A 16523-nucleotide genomic window follows, 5' to 3' on the forward strand; every position below is an offset into this window, starting at 1 on the left:
TCAACCCAACTAACATTTACCAAGCATCTAATTATATGACATGCATTTGTGGTAGGCAGTTAGACAGACATGAGCAGAGCAAGGATGAATGACCAGGTACAGAAGGTCACAAAGGCAGAAAGCCCTGGGTGCCTAGCAATGGGCAAAACTAGGAAAACAAGGACCTCGCCCCCAGGGTAACCTTTCCTCCCCTAACATATTGCTGGTCATACAGTTTAAACCCACTTACCTTTCATATCACTCGTCATGGGATTAGGACCCTTCCCTGACCTTTCCTACCCCGGTATGTTGGTAGTCATGCGGGTTAGATCCCCTTAGAGTGGGAACAAACAAGGAGGGGCAGAGAATAGCCCTTAAGCGTTAAACCCCCAGGACAATGAAGTTCTGACCTGCATCAAATACATCTAAGTCTCAGTTGTGTTTCAGCTCCAGGCCCTGAAAAGCAGCAAAATCAGACAAGGGACACCAGGCTGACACCAGGACCAGCTACATTGACTAAAAAAATCCCTGCCCTGGTGCTCACCGATCAGTAGAGATCAGGACCCTGAAAGGACACACTTGGAGAGCTGATGAATATTCTATTGACATTCTCCCCTGAGACCTCCAGATAACGACCCTCTAGACTGAGGACCCAGTGTAGCTCTCTCTCCCCACAGGCACATTTTCTTTGCCTCTCTCTCCTAAGTTCCAAGGGCCCTGCTTTTGCCTTTGGTAACTTGTTTCTTGAGTCCATTTCTTCTACAGCTCACTTCTACCTCTGTGGCTTTCCAAATAAACTCTCTCTTACAGCTTGAGTCTTGACTCTGAATTCTTTCTTAGCCAGAACTCAAGTACCGAGGTTGCTGAACTGAGGTCTGGTCTGGCTCCATTCATCTAACACCTGGTGCCGTTTTTATTTTTTCACTGCCATCACATTGATCTAGATGCTGCAGAAATTACACAGAATGATTTTTACCTTTGTTCATGTATTCATTCAATAAACGTTTTCTTGAGTACCTACTAATGACCATATTCTGGATTTGGGGTTTGGATTTAAGAAACTGAGTTAGATAAGATTTCTCTCTTCAACATATACAAACAAACAAAAATGATAAGATACAGTGGTAATTTTAGTGATCTAGATATGGAACCAGGCATTGTGGTAGTTTTCAAAAAGGCTGCTTCACCAAATCTTTCTGGATCAGGAAAACCTTCGCAGCAGGAGAGATGCTTGAAAGTTAAGTAGGGTCTTAGAGTCCACTAGAAAAATAAGACCCATACTCCCATACTGAGTTTGGTTACGTTTGGTTATAAAGTCATTTTTGTGAAAACCAACCTCTGTGTTCCAAAGTTCCATGTGTTACCCCTGACCCCCTGATCCCCACCCTGCAGTTCCATGCATGCAACATTTTTTATTTTTCTGTTTAGTTTAGGGGCCATAGATTAACAGAATAACTGAAAGATAGGTGTGATGATATTATAGACTCGCTTTTGAGACATAATTACTGCATGAATGCATATATCCGTATTCCAAAGTAGGAATTATAACCTACGTACATAAACATAATCTCATGATGGTAGGACACATTTCAAAGTTTTTTTATCCGTTATTTCATTTACTTCTTATAGCATAGCTTAGTGCTTGGTTTCCTGAGTGTTTTAAGCACATTTACCGATAGATATTAGCACAAGAATTAGCACTGAATAATTATGTATAGAGGATTTGAAAATAATTTTTCTTTCTTTATTCCAAAGTAATCATGCTATGTTTTCTGAATTTATTTACATCCCAAAAGCAGGAATCTAGGAAAGAGTCTTTTTACCATTCTTTATGTCAGCTTTGTCACTTGTCAAATGGGAAGATTGCTACTATTACTAACAATAACACCAATTTTACCTTACTGGATTGAGGTGGGGAGTAAAATCATTAATCTGTATGAGAGCAAAATGTGTATAACTAGTCACAGTTGTAAATACACAATGTACCTTTTGAGTGATTAGATTGTCCGCTACTCAAGTCAAGGTGTATTCACCTTAATTAATTATTTTTTTACCTGTTTCTCCAAACTTTATTTTTTTAAATTTATTTTTTATTGATTTCAGAAAGAGGGAGAGAGAGATAGAAACATCAAGGATGAGAGAGAATCATCAGTTAGCTGCCTCTTGCATGCCCCCTATTGGGGATTGAGCCGGAAACCCGGGCTTGTGCCCTGATCGGAATTGAACTGTGACCTCCTGTTCATGGGTCGATGCTCAACCAACTGAGCCACAACAGCCGGGCATCCAAACTTTCTGAGGTAGTTTCATGTTTACTCTCTTCTGTTTACCCCAAAGTGACTGCTGGCAAGTGCTGTATATTCAATAAGCACTTGTTGATTTTTTTTTTTTTTTTTTTAAGGTACTACTCATATTTTTGCTTAGGATTCCTAAAACCTATTATTTAATTTCTAGATTATAAGTTCTTTTGATAGAATCCTTATAAATATCACACGAAGAAGGTGAACATTACCTTTAGACCAAAGCAATTTACTTTTCAAAAATCTGATTAATTTCAACACAATCAGTGAGCATGTCAGAAGATCTCAGTGCCTCTGATAGATGCTGACAGGTGAGTAAATTAAAATCAGGAAGGGAAGCAATTAAATACTGGCAAACATTACCTTAATGAGACAACCAAATCATTCATAAGCCATGGAATATGTTGTATTCATGATAAGTATCTTAGGGTGGCAGGTGAGAGGGTGCATGTAAAAATGTTCTTCATAGAGGGTTTGATGATGGCAGTGGAGGACATTCTGTTTGTCACCTCATGCCTCTGTCCTAATCTAACATTTCAATTGCATTTGGGGACAGATGTTGAATAATCATGCTTAAGATTATGACATTGTTTAATTTAAACAAATCTTAGTGTAAGTAATCCTTTTACCAACACCTTCACTACCACGTAAAACTTACCAAAATGCACAAAGCCTAGACAGAATAAGTTCTGGCCTTTTCACAGTGGTTTAGGGATAACCATGGTCAAGACCTATGAAAAGGGAAACAGAAAAATGTATGTTTAATGCAAACTTTAATTAAAAATATTTGGGAATTATAGGGCGAAGGGCAGAACCCAGGTCCTCAATCCACATGCTGCAAGTATTGTTTTCAAGGTAATACCTCCTATTCAGAAAGAACATTCAGGACCACAGGGCTGAGGAGCTATCCATTTATGGGATTAGTGGGAGTATTAACAGTGTCTATCATATTTCACATTGGTATAATAGCACTCATAAGATATAAAGCATTCAGAGGCATTTATACATCGGTGTCAGCAATCTAATGCCAATTGGTTGGAATTTTAGTTCATAATGTTATAATCATCATCTTAGAGTACTATTGCTTAAAAATTATCTTAGAGTACAGTGGTCTATTCAAGAAGTAGCATGGTGTGTGTAAAACCTGTTGAAACATGTCTTTCTGTGCTTTTCATTTCTCACATTCTATTTTTTTTTAATTCTCCATCGTTTTTCTTTCCACTCTCATTTTTATTTCCTGCTTTCATTTGTTTCCTCCTGTGTTCCCCAAAATGTAGTAGAAATGCTCAATTATTCTATATTAGCCCCAACTAAGTATGGTGAGTCTTGCTTTTACATATATTCTAATTAATAGGTGGGAGTTTTGTAAGTTAGAGGTTGATTGCACAGGTTTTTTTGTTTTGTTTTGGTTTGGTTTTTTTTTTTTGGTTGAAATTGCTTCTGGAGATGAGAACCTTTTTCTTTGGAGAGGATGAGTGGTTTAACAAAGGATGCAGACATGCCAGGTTCTGGTTCAGCAGTCACAAAATACACAGAGGCAGCCAAGGATACTGGCTTCATTACCAAGATACTGGAGTGGGATTTGTGAGTTGTCCCAGATGTCTTTCTGGGTCTAGTGGAGATCTCCATTGCATTAGGAAACACTCAGTAGTTACTGAGGACACAATGACACTAGAATCATGTGAAGAGGGCTGGTGAACTTCTTAGCTGGAAGGCTTCAGCTTTTCTACTGCTTAAGATGAGACTTACTGATGAAGGCCTCTTCACGAAAATCTAATGGTATCAATTTCTGTTGTTTCTGTGGCTTGTGCTTTGCGAACTTGCACAAGGATGTTGCATCTTTGAAACCTCACTGGGGAGAGCTGAGAAAGTGTTCATGGTAACCCTGCATCAAACCCTCCTTCTGCATCAGCTTAGTAATGTGTTACCTTCTGGTTAGACCACAGATGTGAAGTCTTCTCTCTCTCCTTTCACTTGCCAGTGAAGCAGGGACTCAATACTAAATGTGTGTTGGTGCCTTGACAGTTGAGCTCTCTGTGGTATATACTAATTTTCCCTTTCCCTCCAAGTAGACCACTCCCAAGTGGGAGGCTGCACCATGAGTGGGAGGGTCCTTAGATCGTTTTGGTGTATGATGTACAAGGTTACGTTTTTATCTGTTTCACTTTAACCATGTAATCTTTGAACTCTGAATTCCTTATTGTTAAAATTGGGGTAAGTAAGTCTCTTTGGGATTATAATGAGGATGATTTGAAATAAAACAGTCATGCAATATTTTTCATAATACAAAGTTTAATGTTAAAAGATGATTAATGTTTTGATTTTGGTGGCATATAGCAAGAATTTCTTGTAGTTCACGTATCAACCATGTTCTATTCTTCATCTGACTTGAGTCCTATATGAAAATAGGATATATTACAAAAACTTCCCAGAGGTCTTATCCTTGTCAGTAAATCTATGCGTTACATTAAAACAAATATTTTCATTGCCATCCTGTTGGAAGCACCATCTCTCTGGACCTGAGGCACATTATAAACACAAACTTTAAAAGGACATGAAATACACCTGCAGTCTTTTACTCCAAGTAGTATCTCTTGCTTTTTGGGGTTAAGGAGTCGCTTGATTTTTAATTTGAGGCTTAGCCTTTTGAAACAAAAGTTCTTTGGGCTCTTATTAGCTGAGGCCATGTGAGATTGCCATAGACAGATGTTGTGGTATTTTAAAACGAGGGGCACAAAATACCCCATCCAGAGACATTTTCTAGCATTGTGTGCTTATAATATCGTTCTTTGATCATAAACACATAGGCTCATAGGAAGAAACATTATAGTTGTGAGTACCACCACTGTCCCTATCTATCGGTATGAAACAATGGAGGAAAATCTTCCAAGTAACCTTTAAGTGAGCTTGGCTATGAAGTAGATATTACAATCTTCATTTACATATAAAGAAGGTGACACTCAGGTGGTTTAAGTAACTTGCCTAAGGCCATTGGTAAGAGGGAAACAAGTTTGACTAGCTCTAAATCCCTTGTGTGTGTGTCCTACTTCCTCATGTATATCAGATAGCTAGTTTTATTTTATTATTCCCCCTTCCACCAAGCCTAGTGGATCAAGTCAGTGAGCTGTTTGTCTGTGTTTTTCCAACATAATACCTCAGAAGAAACTGAGGGATAAAGGAAAAAGACCACTAGACCACAGGGTTCAAACTCACACCCTGTTGCGTACCATACTATGTAGTCTTGGCAAGTTACCTACTTTTTCTGAACTCAGTTTCCACATCTGTAAAATGAGAACAGTAACACCCTTTTCACATGGTATTTGTGAAGTTAACTGAGAGAGATGTTTGTCCCTTCCCATCCTCTCTATCCCTCTGTGAGCTTCTGTTTCCTCACCTATGAAGTCAGTAGAATAATCTCTTTGCTCTTCTTCATCAGGTTGGTGTTGGGTGAAATGAAATAACGAATGTGAAAATGTTTTGCAAAACAAGAAACCGTTCTGTAGATATAAGAGTTTATGATTATTTATAAATAATATAGTTTAGTACCTAGGAGTAACTTTTACCTAATCTTTCATTTTCAGACACCAGCATTGCAGTTTGCTGAATCTTTGTGTCCACTGACCATTCCAAGAGCTATTATCTGAGGTAAGAGAGGACTGGTTTCATGCTTATGAACTGCTAATGGGCATCTTAGCCAATAATATTTAAGGTTGATTTCACTCCCAACAGAAGAAACACAAAGGTCTTTCATGAGCACCAAAACTGAAAAATGGCCAAGACCATGAACTGCTGTCCTTTTACGTCTTCTTGATTTAATTTTTCCTTTCCATTCTTAGCCCTTAAGGTTTAACACCAAAAACTGAAAAATCTGGGCCATGCAGCAAATTCAGATTTAATGAGTATTTAAGTGTCTGTAATATGCCATGTACTAGGATGTCCTTATCTTCTTCTTTATGCCCAGATAGTATGTGGCAGGAGAGCTTTCTCTCATTTCCTGGCCCCTTTTTGAGTGTTTTTCATGACAGGATGCTGCCGCTGTTACCTGGTTCTGTAGGGGCCAAGCTCTCCTAATTAGGTCCATCATCATCTCAAAAACACATAATCCAACTTCATGGCAACAAAAAAAAATTCCTAAGAATAAGACAATGAATTAGAGTGCTTTGAAACGCAGGACCCCTGATATCTGCATGCCACGCTCCTGGGGGACCGGTGTGAAAGAGATTGGCCTTTCACAGAAGGATGCATTCTTCTCGAGTTTGTCCGGAAAATGGAGGCCAGAAAAAAAAGGAAGAGAAGCATGATAGTCATATAATTTGCAGAATGTGAATTTTCACCTACCATTAACCCATTGATTTCTGCACTTCCAGGTTCACTCTGCTATATTCTGTGTCATCGGTTAGAAGTCTTAGGCAAAACAGAGGTGAAGTCGTCAATATGTCATTCCTAACTGCAGGATTTGTAGGATAGCATCTTTGTGGAAGATCTGATATCAACATAAAAATAACATAGACACTTTTTCTGCTGAATATTTCGATAATTCCTTTGTTATGTTATTTTCATGATCTTGAACTTGTAACATGACTTTAGTTACATAAACCTTGAAAAGAAGTGAAGTTTATTGGTATTGCCCCATATTTGTAGGACTTAGTGATTTAGAATTAAGTGGAAATTATGGTGTTACATTAGTATGGTTTTTAAGGCTAATATTCACCATACACACTGAATAAAACACGTCATGTACAAATAAGGTGGGTGATAGATGGACGGTGAAACTCCTCTCTAATTACAGCCACTTGTGTTGGTTAGATTTTATTCTCATGACTACAAAAAGAGGGTTACAAGAAATGGTAGTGGCTAAAAGTACAGGAATGGCTCTTGCCTGTCATTTGGTCCCTCTATAGTCCATAAAATACCTCTGAAAAAAACTTCTTTTTCATGTATTTCATGTATTTTCATGGATAAATATATCAGAAAAGAATGTACTGTAGACTTGTAATATAGCAGGTTTTGATAGCTCTGTTAGGCAGAGGTCTAACTTGTTCATTTAGAAACTGCAGTTATTATATTAACTTTTCTCCAAATGTTAATTGTCAAATATTAATAGAATAAGCTTTGAAAAGTGGTTAACTGTGTCCCCCCTCTTCCCACTGAAACCTGTCTTGAAACTACAAAGAGGAGTTTAATAAAGCCTGGAAAAATGAAAAATTGCTCATGAGAAAGAGGGTTTTCCTATCTACCCATCTATCACTGTATCTATCTATCATCTATCTATCTATCATCTATCTATCTATCTATCTATCTATCTATCTATCTATCTATCTATCTATCTATCTATCTATCTATCTATCTATCATCTATCTATCTATATCTATCTATCTATCTATATCTATCTATCTATCTATCTATCTATCTATCTATCTATCTATCTATCATCTATCTATCTATCTATCAACTATCTATCTATCATCATCTATCTATCTATCATCATCTATCTATCTATCATCTATCATCATCTACCTCTGTATGCCCTCTGTATTTTGGAGGTGGGTGCTAGTGGGGAGGGAAGGGTAAAAACTGCAAAAACTTCTTAAATAGCCTTTGGAAGGCATGCTGTAGAATTTAAAACAATCCTGTGGTAATAATTGGTATTAGTGGCAGTAAAGAAGAGAGAATAACAGTTTAAATAAATAATTAGACTTGACAGTAGATGTGTCAACAGGTACCCATTTAATGAGTGTAATCACTGTTTTTCTCTGCTCTTAACGTTGATCCACTGACTGTGGTGTGTTCCCTGTCCCGTTTCCAAACCAAATCTATTTAAAGCTGCAGTTCATGGAATCTGAAACAGTATACTGTGTTTACTATTTAGAGCTGATACCCAATGTTCTTTAATAGGCAAGATCAGTACTTCAGCAAGAACAGGCTTCTGGCCTCCTGCAGACTGATGATTATTCCTGTTTTCCATAGTGTGATTCATGAGCAAGGATGAATAATACCCAATTAATTCTCATGGACTTGTTTATATTGCTAGAGTGACTTGTTTATTACAATTTGATGGAACGACCCTAGTCTACCTTAAATCAAATTAATCAGTTATTGTTTTCTGAGGTAGAGGTTGAGGCAGTAGTTTTAAATTTTTATTTTTTATTTTTTTAGTTACCTGGATATGATATCATTGTTTTGGGGAGTTAAGCAGCATGTTTTATATTATGGTATATGAGCCAGAAGTCATGAGAATCTTAATTCTAATCCCAGCTCTGGCAATGTCACCTTGGGCAAGTCACTTTATCTCTCCAGGGTCCATTTCAGCATCTCACAAAAGATAGAGTAGGACCGTTTGGTCGTGGCATTACTTCTAGTCAAATATCCTATTGTCTGTGATTTTATTTCTTAGCCCATCTTTTCTCCTCCTGCTGCCACTTTCCCAAAGTCATAGGGAAATTCTATTACTCTACTAGAGAGCCTATGTGAAAATAGTTTACTTTTCTATTTAGTTTTTGAATCTTTTACATATTAGAAAAGCAGTTAGAGATTTGAATTATATACTATGATTGGACATTTGTGTGTTGGTCATCCAGTGATGTTCAATTTCTGGTTAGAAAGGGAGAGAAATTCATCTTTCTCCATGTTTCTCTACTCTGTAATCTGGTCTCATTCTTAGAGGATCTGGTGCACTTATCCACTGGTAACATCATTTTGTTCTTTGTTCTGTTGTTTGACTTTTCCAGGTTGAGTCATTGACTTTTAAGGAGAGGTCAGAATGTCAGAGCCAGGGAAGACTTTAGGAATCAATCTAGCCAAATTCTCTCATTTCAGAGATAGAGATTTTGGGTCAGGGAGGAAATCCAATTTATCTAAGGTATTAGTGACAGATCCTGGACTAGAATTCTTTCTTCTGACTTTATAGTTGTACCTCTATTTTAGGAGAGAATTCTTCCTATAAACTGTCCTTTCTCAACCCAATAAATAAAGGGCCATTTTCTTTCAGGCAAAACCAGTGTCAACGCAGGTATGTGAGATGTCCTTAAAATACAAATGGATTCTAGGCATCTTCACTAGTCCCTTGGGGCAGGGGAATAGAGGATTCTGGCTGACTTCTCTCTGTGTTTACTAGGAGAATATGGATTCCCCTGCAGTCCTTTCTGTAATAGATTACTTGACCCTGACATCACCACTGTTTCCTCCACCTGTCTTCTGGTCTTCTGCTCTTTTCTGATTCAATGAATGATAAGAAGCTGAGGATGAGCTCCTAGCTGGCTATTTGCTGTGCATAGTTGGAAACATCAATAAAGAGAAGACAGATGAAGGATTAATAATCAAGAGGACAGGAAAATAATAGCCAACACAGTGAAATCTAGTTCAAGGCCTGCAATTCCCAGTTGCTGTGCTACACAAGATTAATAGCAGCATCTCTCACTCTTTCAGGCTTTCTTTCTGCCTTGTTCTTGTGGGACTGGGCTGGGACCGAGGAGCAGCTGGAATGATCTTTGCCAAAACCAAACTCATGTTTTCATGACATTTCCAGGTCCAAAGAAGAAAGTAGTAATTACCCATTAGTTAGAAGATAACTTAGAGGCCACTGGATGTAAACACTAATCATAGCCCTCCTAATACTGAGATACAGGGTGTGGAAATCATTTTACTGTGCCTGAGGTTCAAATTCTGCCTCTAATTAACTGTCTATGACTTTGGTGAAGGGATGCTCTTCTTTTGAACCTTAGTTTCTCCATGATGAGATAGGAGAAGGAGGAGGGTGGAATAGCTGAGGGCAAAGGTTTCACCAGCCTCGATTTTCATGAGTCTCTGATTTGCTCAAGGTCCCAAAACAAGTTTATAGCCAAACCTCATCTTGAATTTAGAACCCCTCTCTCCGTTTGGTTTTTAAGTTATCATTGTGATAACGTCCACTGCTCATACTTTCTAAATCACGTGTTTGCATCTGTCAGCCTTGTTTTATTAAATAAACTTTTTCTCCCTCAGTTGACAAGTCCCTCTCTGTAAAAACAAAACTTGCCTAGTGCCATTGTTCTTAATTTGCATGTGTGTGCGTGTGCATGTGTGTTTGTGTGTGATTGGGAAAGGATTGTGGAGTCTTTGGGAACTCATATATGAATCCTTGAAATAGTTAGAAAATGCACAGGTACATAGAATGTTTATAATTTCAGTTTTGTAGACCTTTTGAAGGCCATAAGTAGGCTCTAGGCTAAGCAAAAGACATTTTAATGTGGGAAGTCAGAGGTGACATTTGTGTAACATACATTTCCTTTGCTGTGGGATTTTTCCCACAGTCCACCTTTTTTCCTACTCTGGGCCTCAGCCCTATTTATGAGCATGACTGTGGACTCTTATTTGTCTCAAACTGTTGAGTGATGTTTTACTACTGAAACTCCTATCCTACTTGCTTCATTCATTCACTCACTCAAATTACTTATAACATAGAATCTTTTGTTGGCCATTTTAATACATTATTTCATTTAATCTCATAAACTAGATAATCATTTTTCCCATTTTTCATATTCAGCAACCAAGATCAGAGAGGTTGAGTAATTTGCCCAAAGTCATACAGCTAATAAATAGCACACTCTGGATTTAAATCTGGATCCACTCCCAAATATGTGAGTACCTGCAGGGATAATACCGAATATGAATGGGAGAAATGAAACAATTTTATAACACTTAGAAATCAATTATATGATAGTGAATTAATTAAATACTTATCTGGCACCTCAAGGCAGAAAAAGGAGTGTTGGACAGTTGTATAAAATGTGTTATAAATAACTCCTGCTTTTCCTTTTGTAAAACTTCTATCAGGTTAGTGGTCTCAATTTCCCCATTTTTGTGAGATGAGGAGACAAAGAGTGTCTAGGGTCATAGTGCCCTGATCATGCTGTGAGTTATCAACTGAATTGGAATTTTAATTCTTTGGGGAATCCATTTGTTGTTTTCTCTCTGTTTTATTGAGCGTGGGATTTTTAACAGAGATAGACTTCTGACCATGCATAAATCAGCACAAATGCAGATGTGAGCTGCTAGAATGTGGATCGTGCCAAAATGTAATGACTGCCACATGTGTGAAGCTAATGCTCAATGCTTAACGGCCCACTGTGAGTATGTGGGAGCCATGAGAGTGCAAGCTGGTGTCAGAGATGGAAGGCCTCGGAGTTCATCAGGGGCAACGCCTTCACCCTGCAGATGGGGACCAGGAGGCAGAACAAGAGCCAGACTTCATACCTGCACTCTACTGTCATGTCTACTTTTTAGATTTTCTATCTTCTTTTCACTTCTACTCACACTAACAGGCAGATAGACCTGAATTGGGAAAACATTGTATTAGCTGCGTGACCTCGCATCCATTGCTTGTTTTCTTTGGGTCTCAGTTTTGTTGTCTGTAAAGTGGAAATCATACTTGACTGACAGGACTCTTGTTAAGATAACTGAAACACCTTTGGGCTGTTCAGTATTCAGAAGCACTACTGTCAATATAATTAATAATCCTCATCACAGCCCAGTGAGAGAGGCTCGCAGGTGTGCTGTTTTTACAGATTCTATTTCCTAACTTTGTAGATCTTTCACCTGGGAGCTTGTTACAAATGCACATCTCAGGCCACACTCCCTACCCCGTGAATCTGAATCTGCATTTTGACAAGATGCCCAGGTAGTTCATATGTTCATTAGAGTTTGAGAAGAATTGTTTTAGGCCCCAGACCAATTTCAAGGCTATTGGCCGTGGTCTGCCAACAATGACAGGCACGCTGCCAGCATTCTGGGCATGCCTTACCCGTGCTTTGAGATAGCGGAGGAAGCCCTGTGAAGTTGCTCCCTGGGAATACTGGGAGGCTGGTTGAAGGCATCCAGCAGGCTTTATCTTTTCAACGCCCTGTGTTTCCTCAGAAGTACTATTCACCAGAGGTCAGTTTGGGATTGGGTCCCAAGTCTTTCTGCTCCAAGTCCATGTTCTTTTCATTAAACCGTGATGTCTCAGTCTAGAGGAATGCTGGGCTGTATGTTTGATAGCTCTTCACTCCCCATAGTGTGAATATTTCCACACTGGCTGTTTTACTCTATTACTCAATTCCTAGAGGGGAAGAATTTTTAAAAAAAATTATGAAAGCTTGAGTTGAAAGCCAGGATCCTGCAGCTTAATCAGTTATTTTCGTTTTTTAATGAGGGTGACTATTGTGAAATAAGTAATTATTAATTACTGAAAACTAATGAAATGTTTTAGTTTCCTTTCTATAAAAGCATATGGAAACTAAAAGAAAGCATATGGGTGTTTTTCAGGAAGCATATTGGTGAATGGACAAATTACAGTGGTGCCAATATGCCTTTGCTGTCTGGCTGGGGCCATCGCTGCGTGTGCTGGCATCTGAGTTCTCGTGGATTTAAAGGGAATTTAAAAAATTCCCATATGATGTGTGCCTTGGGTTGCCTCTGGAGTTACACAGTTCTGCCTCCTAAATCTTTCTGCCATGCTTTCACTCCAACATTACTGGTCCAGTGTCCCTCAGTGTAAAACCTTTGCTATATGTGGCTGCCATTCTCTTCCTTCACAGATGTCTCTCATTCTCTGCATTAGACTGAATGGGCCTGCCCAGCTGATGGCTATGTGTTGAGACTGTCCATCCGACAGTTTACTGCCTCAAGCTGATTTTTGCCTCCCAGAGTGGGGAAAAGCAGTGTCCTTTTAGACTGCACAACTGGACCTCCTTGTTCCACTGGGGACTCTGTATGGGACCCTGGGCCAGCCATCAACTCTCTGCACTGCACATTTCTTTCTCGTAAAATTGGAATGATAATACCAGTGCTTCTCAGTTCACAGGCACGGCTGTTTATTCTATTTGTAGCACATGCCCTTTGCGCCTAGTCTCCTTTCCTTTATGTCCCTTCTCTCTTGCTACATGTTTAGTCAGTCTGAAAAATAGTTTGATGGATTTGGAGGTAATTGAAACTATTTTGGCTGCTCTGGGGATTGCACATACCTAGGCTTGTGATGATCAGAGGCAGCATGACTTTTGAGAAGATACTTGGTCAAGTGTCAGAAAACCAAGGTTCCAGACCAACCTGACTCAATAAGCATTTACTTAGCACCTACCAAGCGAGGTGGCTTGCTAAGAAATTGAAGGAGGGAGCTGGCAGGTGTGCAAGATGCAATTGATTCAGGGCCAGCCAAGACTCAGTGTGATGTGTGAGCTCAGTAATTATACTTCGTGAGTGAGAAAATTTGGAGGACCTTTTCTACCTGGGGGTATATTATAGAACCAGGACTGGAGTTGGCTTTGAGAAATGATTACATGGACTTTGATGGGATATTACAGGGACTTGAGTGGAAATCTCTGGCAGGCAAAAATCAGCTTGAGGCAAGACCCAAAAGCAGGTGAATACCAGTTATGTCCAGAGAACTGGGCATAGATGACAGAAATGTGTACTTGATATTTGAGAGAAATCACTTATTTTCTGGTCGGCCTCAGTCTCTTTATCTGCAAAACATGAGCATTAGACAATTTGGTTCTTCAGAAGCCTCAAGAACTCCAACTGGAATTCTACAAGATCTCTTATCCCACAGCCAGTAAGCCATTTAGCTGAACCCTGGCAGCTGATGGTGGCAGTGGCACAGGGCCCAGAACCCAGTGTCCTGTTCCCTATTCCAGAGCTCTTCCTACTGCCCCACATAGCATTATGATGATGGGTGGCTGGGGTGACTGTTATTACTATAATGGTCATTATTATTAGCCTTTAGTGCAGGAAACAGAATTTTCAAATGATCTAAGACATAAAACAAACAAGACATTTAATCATCTTAGATACTGATGATGCTTGTACTGGAGAGGGCTAGCTCTGATAAATGCCACCTCTCTCCGTTTCCCCTGTGTGGGCCTTGCTTTCCTGCCTGTAGGACGAACATATGCCCTTCCTCCCAGGGATGTCTTCTCTCCCCCTGGGCTCTGAAGTATGACTGTTGTTTTATAATTAAACTCTATTTTGTGTTTCCATCTTTCCATGTTTGCTCTCGCCCTCTCTCCCTCTGCCCCCTGCACACACATATTATAAGGTTTCTGAACCTTAGGACTACTCCCTACTTCTTTGAATTTTCTTTAGTTCCTGGCACAGTGCCCTAGACATGCTCGATAAAGAAGCACATAACTGTGTTCTTCAGTGGTTTTCCCCTCTGCTTGTTGCTTGCTTTTAAGATGGATATGAGACTTACAGGCTTATAGACTTTCAGAACTGGAAAAGAACATGAAAACTATCTGTCTAGTTGAGCCCTCTGCCCCCCCTCCCAGGGAAAAAATGACTTACCTTACTTTTTCTGCTCATATAGCAGCAGTTCTGAGACTGGTGCCCCCAGCTGACCAAGCAGTAGAGGGATGGTTGAGGCCTGAGCTCCTGCTCACCACTCAGCAGGCCTTGGCTGGGTTCTTCCTCTCCATGAAGACCATTGGGAGTAAAGGTGGTACATGTGGCACTCCGCTGCTGTATGAAACAGATGGAAACAAGCAGACAATTATTGGGTATCTACTGCGTGACAGGTGCTTTCACTTAGATTAGCTTGGTCAGTTGTCATAGCTAGAATTATCCCATTCCTACACGAGGGAGCCGGGTTGTGCACAGGACATTTAGCAAAAGCCCTTCCCTACGCGCTCTGAAGAGCACACTGTAGTGGATGTATGCTTACCTCCTAAAACGCGGGCGTAGGGCTCTGCAGAGTGGCACACGTGATGGTCCTAAGATTGTGAAGACCAGTGAAAGCAGGCAGGGGCTGTGATCAAAACTGAGGTGGCGGGACATGTGTTGACCCAATTACAAGGGAGGACTCGGCTCTCCCACTCTCTCCCCAGCACATCCAGCTCCGAGTCTTTGAAGAGCTGGGACTCGAGTGCCTCACACTTGAGTGCTTGTAGTATTGGCTTGTATTCACTCTTATTACATCCCTCCTCCAAGCTTCCAACCCCACTAAGTATATTTTTCTTCCTTCTGTTCATCTTCTCAGCCCCCCTCCTTTTCCCAAGTTAACCCTGGGTGGCCTGCAGTCCTGAAGGCTCTCTGATGGCAAAGTCCTCTGTCCCGGACTGTGAAAATGCTGGCAGGGAAGGCGATACACAAATCTGTTAAATACACGGTAAAAATAGCTTATGATCTACGGGACTCGGTATTAAGCAAGATGATATTAACGAGGTTTGAGTGCTGTTCTGAAATGTGGCAGCTGTACACGCATATTGGCTGCGTTTCCTCCCTACCTCTGGCAGCTTGTGAGCAGTGTTGCCATGACACTCCTTAGGCTCTGTTTAGATCAGCTATTTTCTGAAGGAGTCCCTGACCTTCCCCACAATAGAAACCATTGATATGGTCATGTCAGTGCCTCTTTGGGATCTGTGTGACTGGCGAGCCCCCAGTTGTCACTTGGAAACTGTTGGAAGCTGTAGGTCAGGACACAGATATTGAATGTTTAGGAGCAAGAAGGGTTTTTAAATGCCTCTACTCTCGTTTGATGGGTGAAGCTACTGAAGTTCATTGAGTGGAAGTGACTTTGCTCAAGGTCACAAAGTAAAGTGGGGACAAGGCTGAGAGAGGAACTCAGGTCTCCTGATTCCCAGCCCTCTCCTGCCTGAGAGCCCTTTTCAGCCTGGAAGGCTGTGGATGGAGAGGAGTTAGGCCTGGGGACATTGTTGTCCCTAGGAATGGGCAGAGGAGGTGAAGAGAGGGAGAGGAGCTGAGTGCAGAGGAGGGAATGAGGAAATAAGGGGAGCTATGAATAATGTGGGAGTGATAGATGCCCATAGTAAATGCCCGGGGTGCCATTCAGCAGTGCCCGTCTGTAGAGGCTCTTTCCTGTCAGATTCCACAAACTGGTCACTGAGAAGTAGATGCTTAGAGGGGCAGGGGGAAAACAATATCATGTTCTCTATTGCTCCTTTTTTGACCTTATATAAGAACTCACATTAAACTACAATAAGAGCCATTGTCAGTACCACTTTTTTTTTTTTTTTTTAACTTTACAGTGTTAAGTATTTTCAGGTAGTTCATATATGAAATGCTATCTCCTCCACAAGATTATGGGGTCCTAGGGCAAAAATTGTGGCATAGATAGACCGTTTTCCCTTCCTTTCTTTCTCTCTCCTTCACTCTCCCCTCTATTTCCCCCACCCCTCCAAACTTTTCAATCATGGCACCTGGCATAGTCTTAAATCATATACAATGAGCATCTAGTACATTTTTATTGAGTTGAACTGAGTTGAATTCAAGTGACCT

At 40.2% G+C, this 16523-nt stretch overlaps 1 protein-coding gene across 4 annotated transcripts in view; it reads left to right on the forward strand.

Moving 5' to 3' along the window:
- The window catches only part of LPP (LIM domain containing preferred translocation partner in lipoma), a 617231-nt gene that overhangs the window by 150378 nt on the left and 450330 nt on the right, over positions 1 to 16523 (forward strand). For all 4 annotated transcript variants that reach the window (XM_081138106.1, XM_081138104.1, XM_081138105.1 and 1 more), the window contains one exon: positions 5858 to 5921. The gene's annotated coding sequence lies outside the window, so the exon portion shown is untranslated. The remainder of the gene's footprint in view (positions 1 to 5857; positions 5922 to 16523) is intronic.

This window comes from Miniopterus schreibersii (assembly GCF_964146895.1).
Source record: "Miniopterus schreibersii genome assembly, chromosome: 5".
Lineage (NCBI taxonomy): Eukaryota > Metazoa > Chordata > Mammalia > Chiroptera > Miniopteridae > Miniopterus > Miniopterus schreibersii.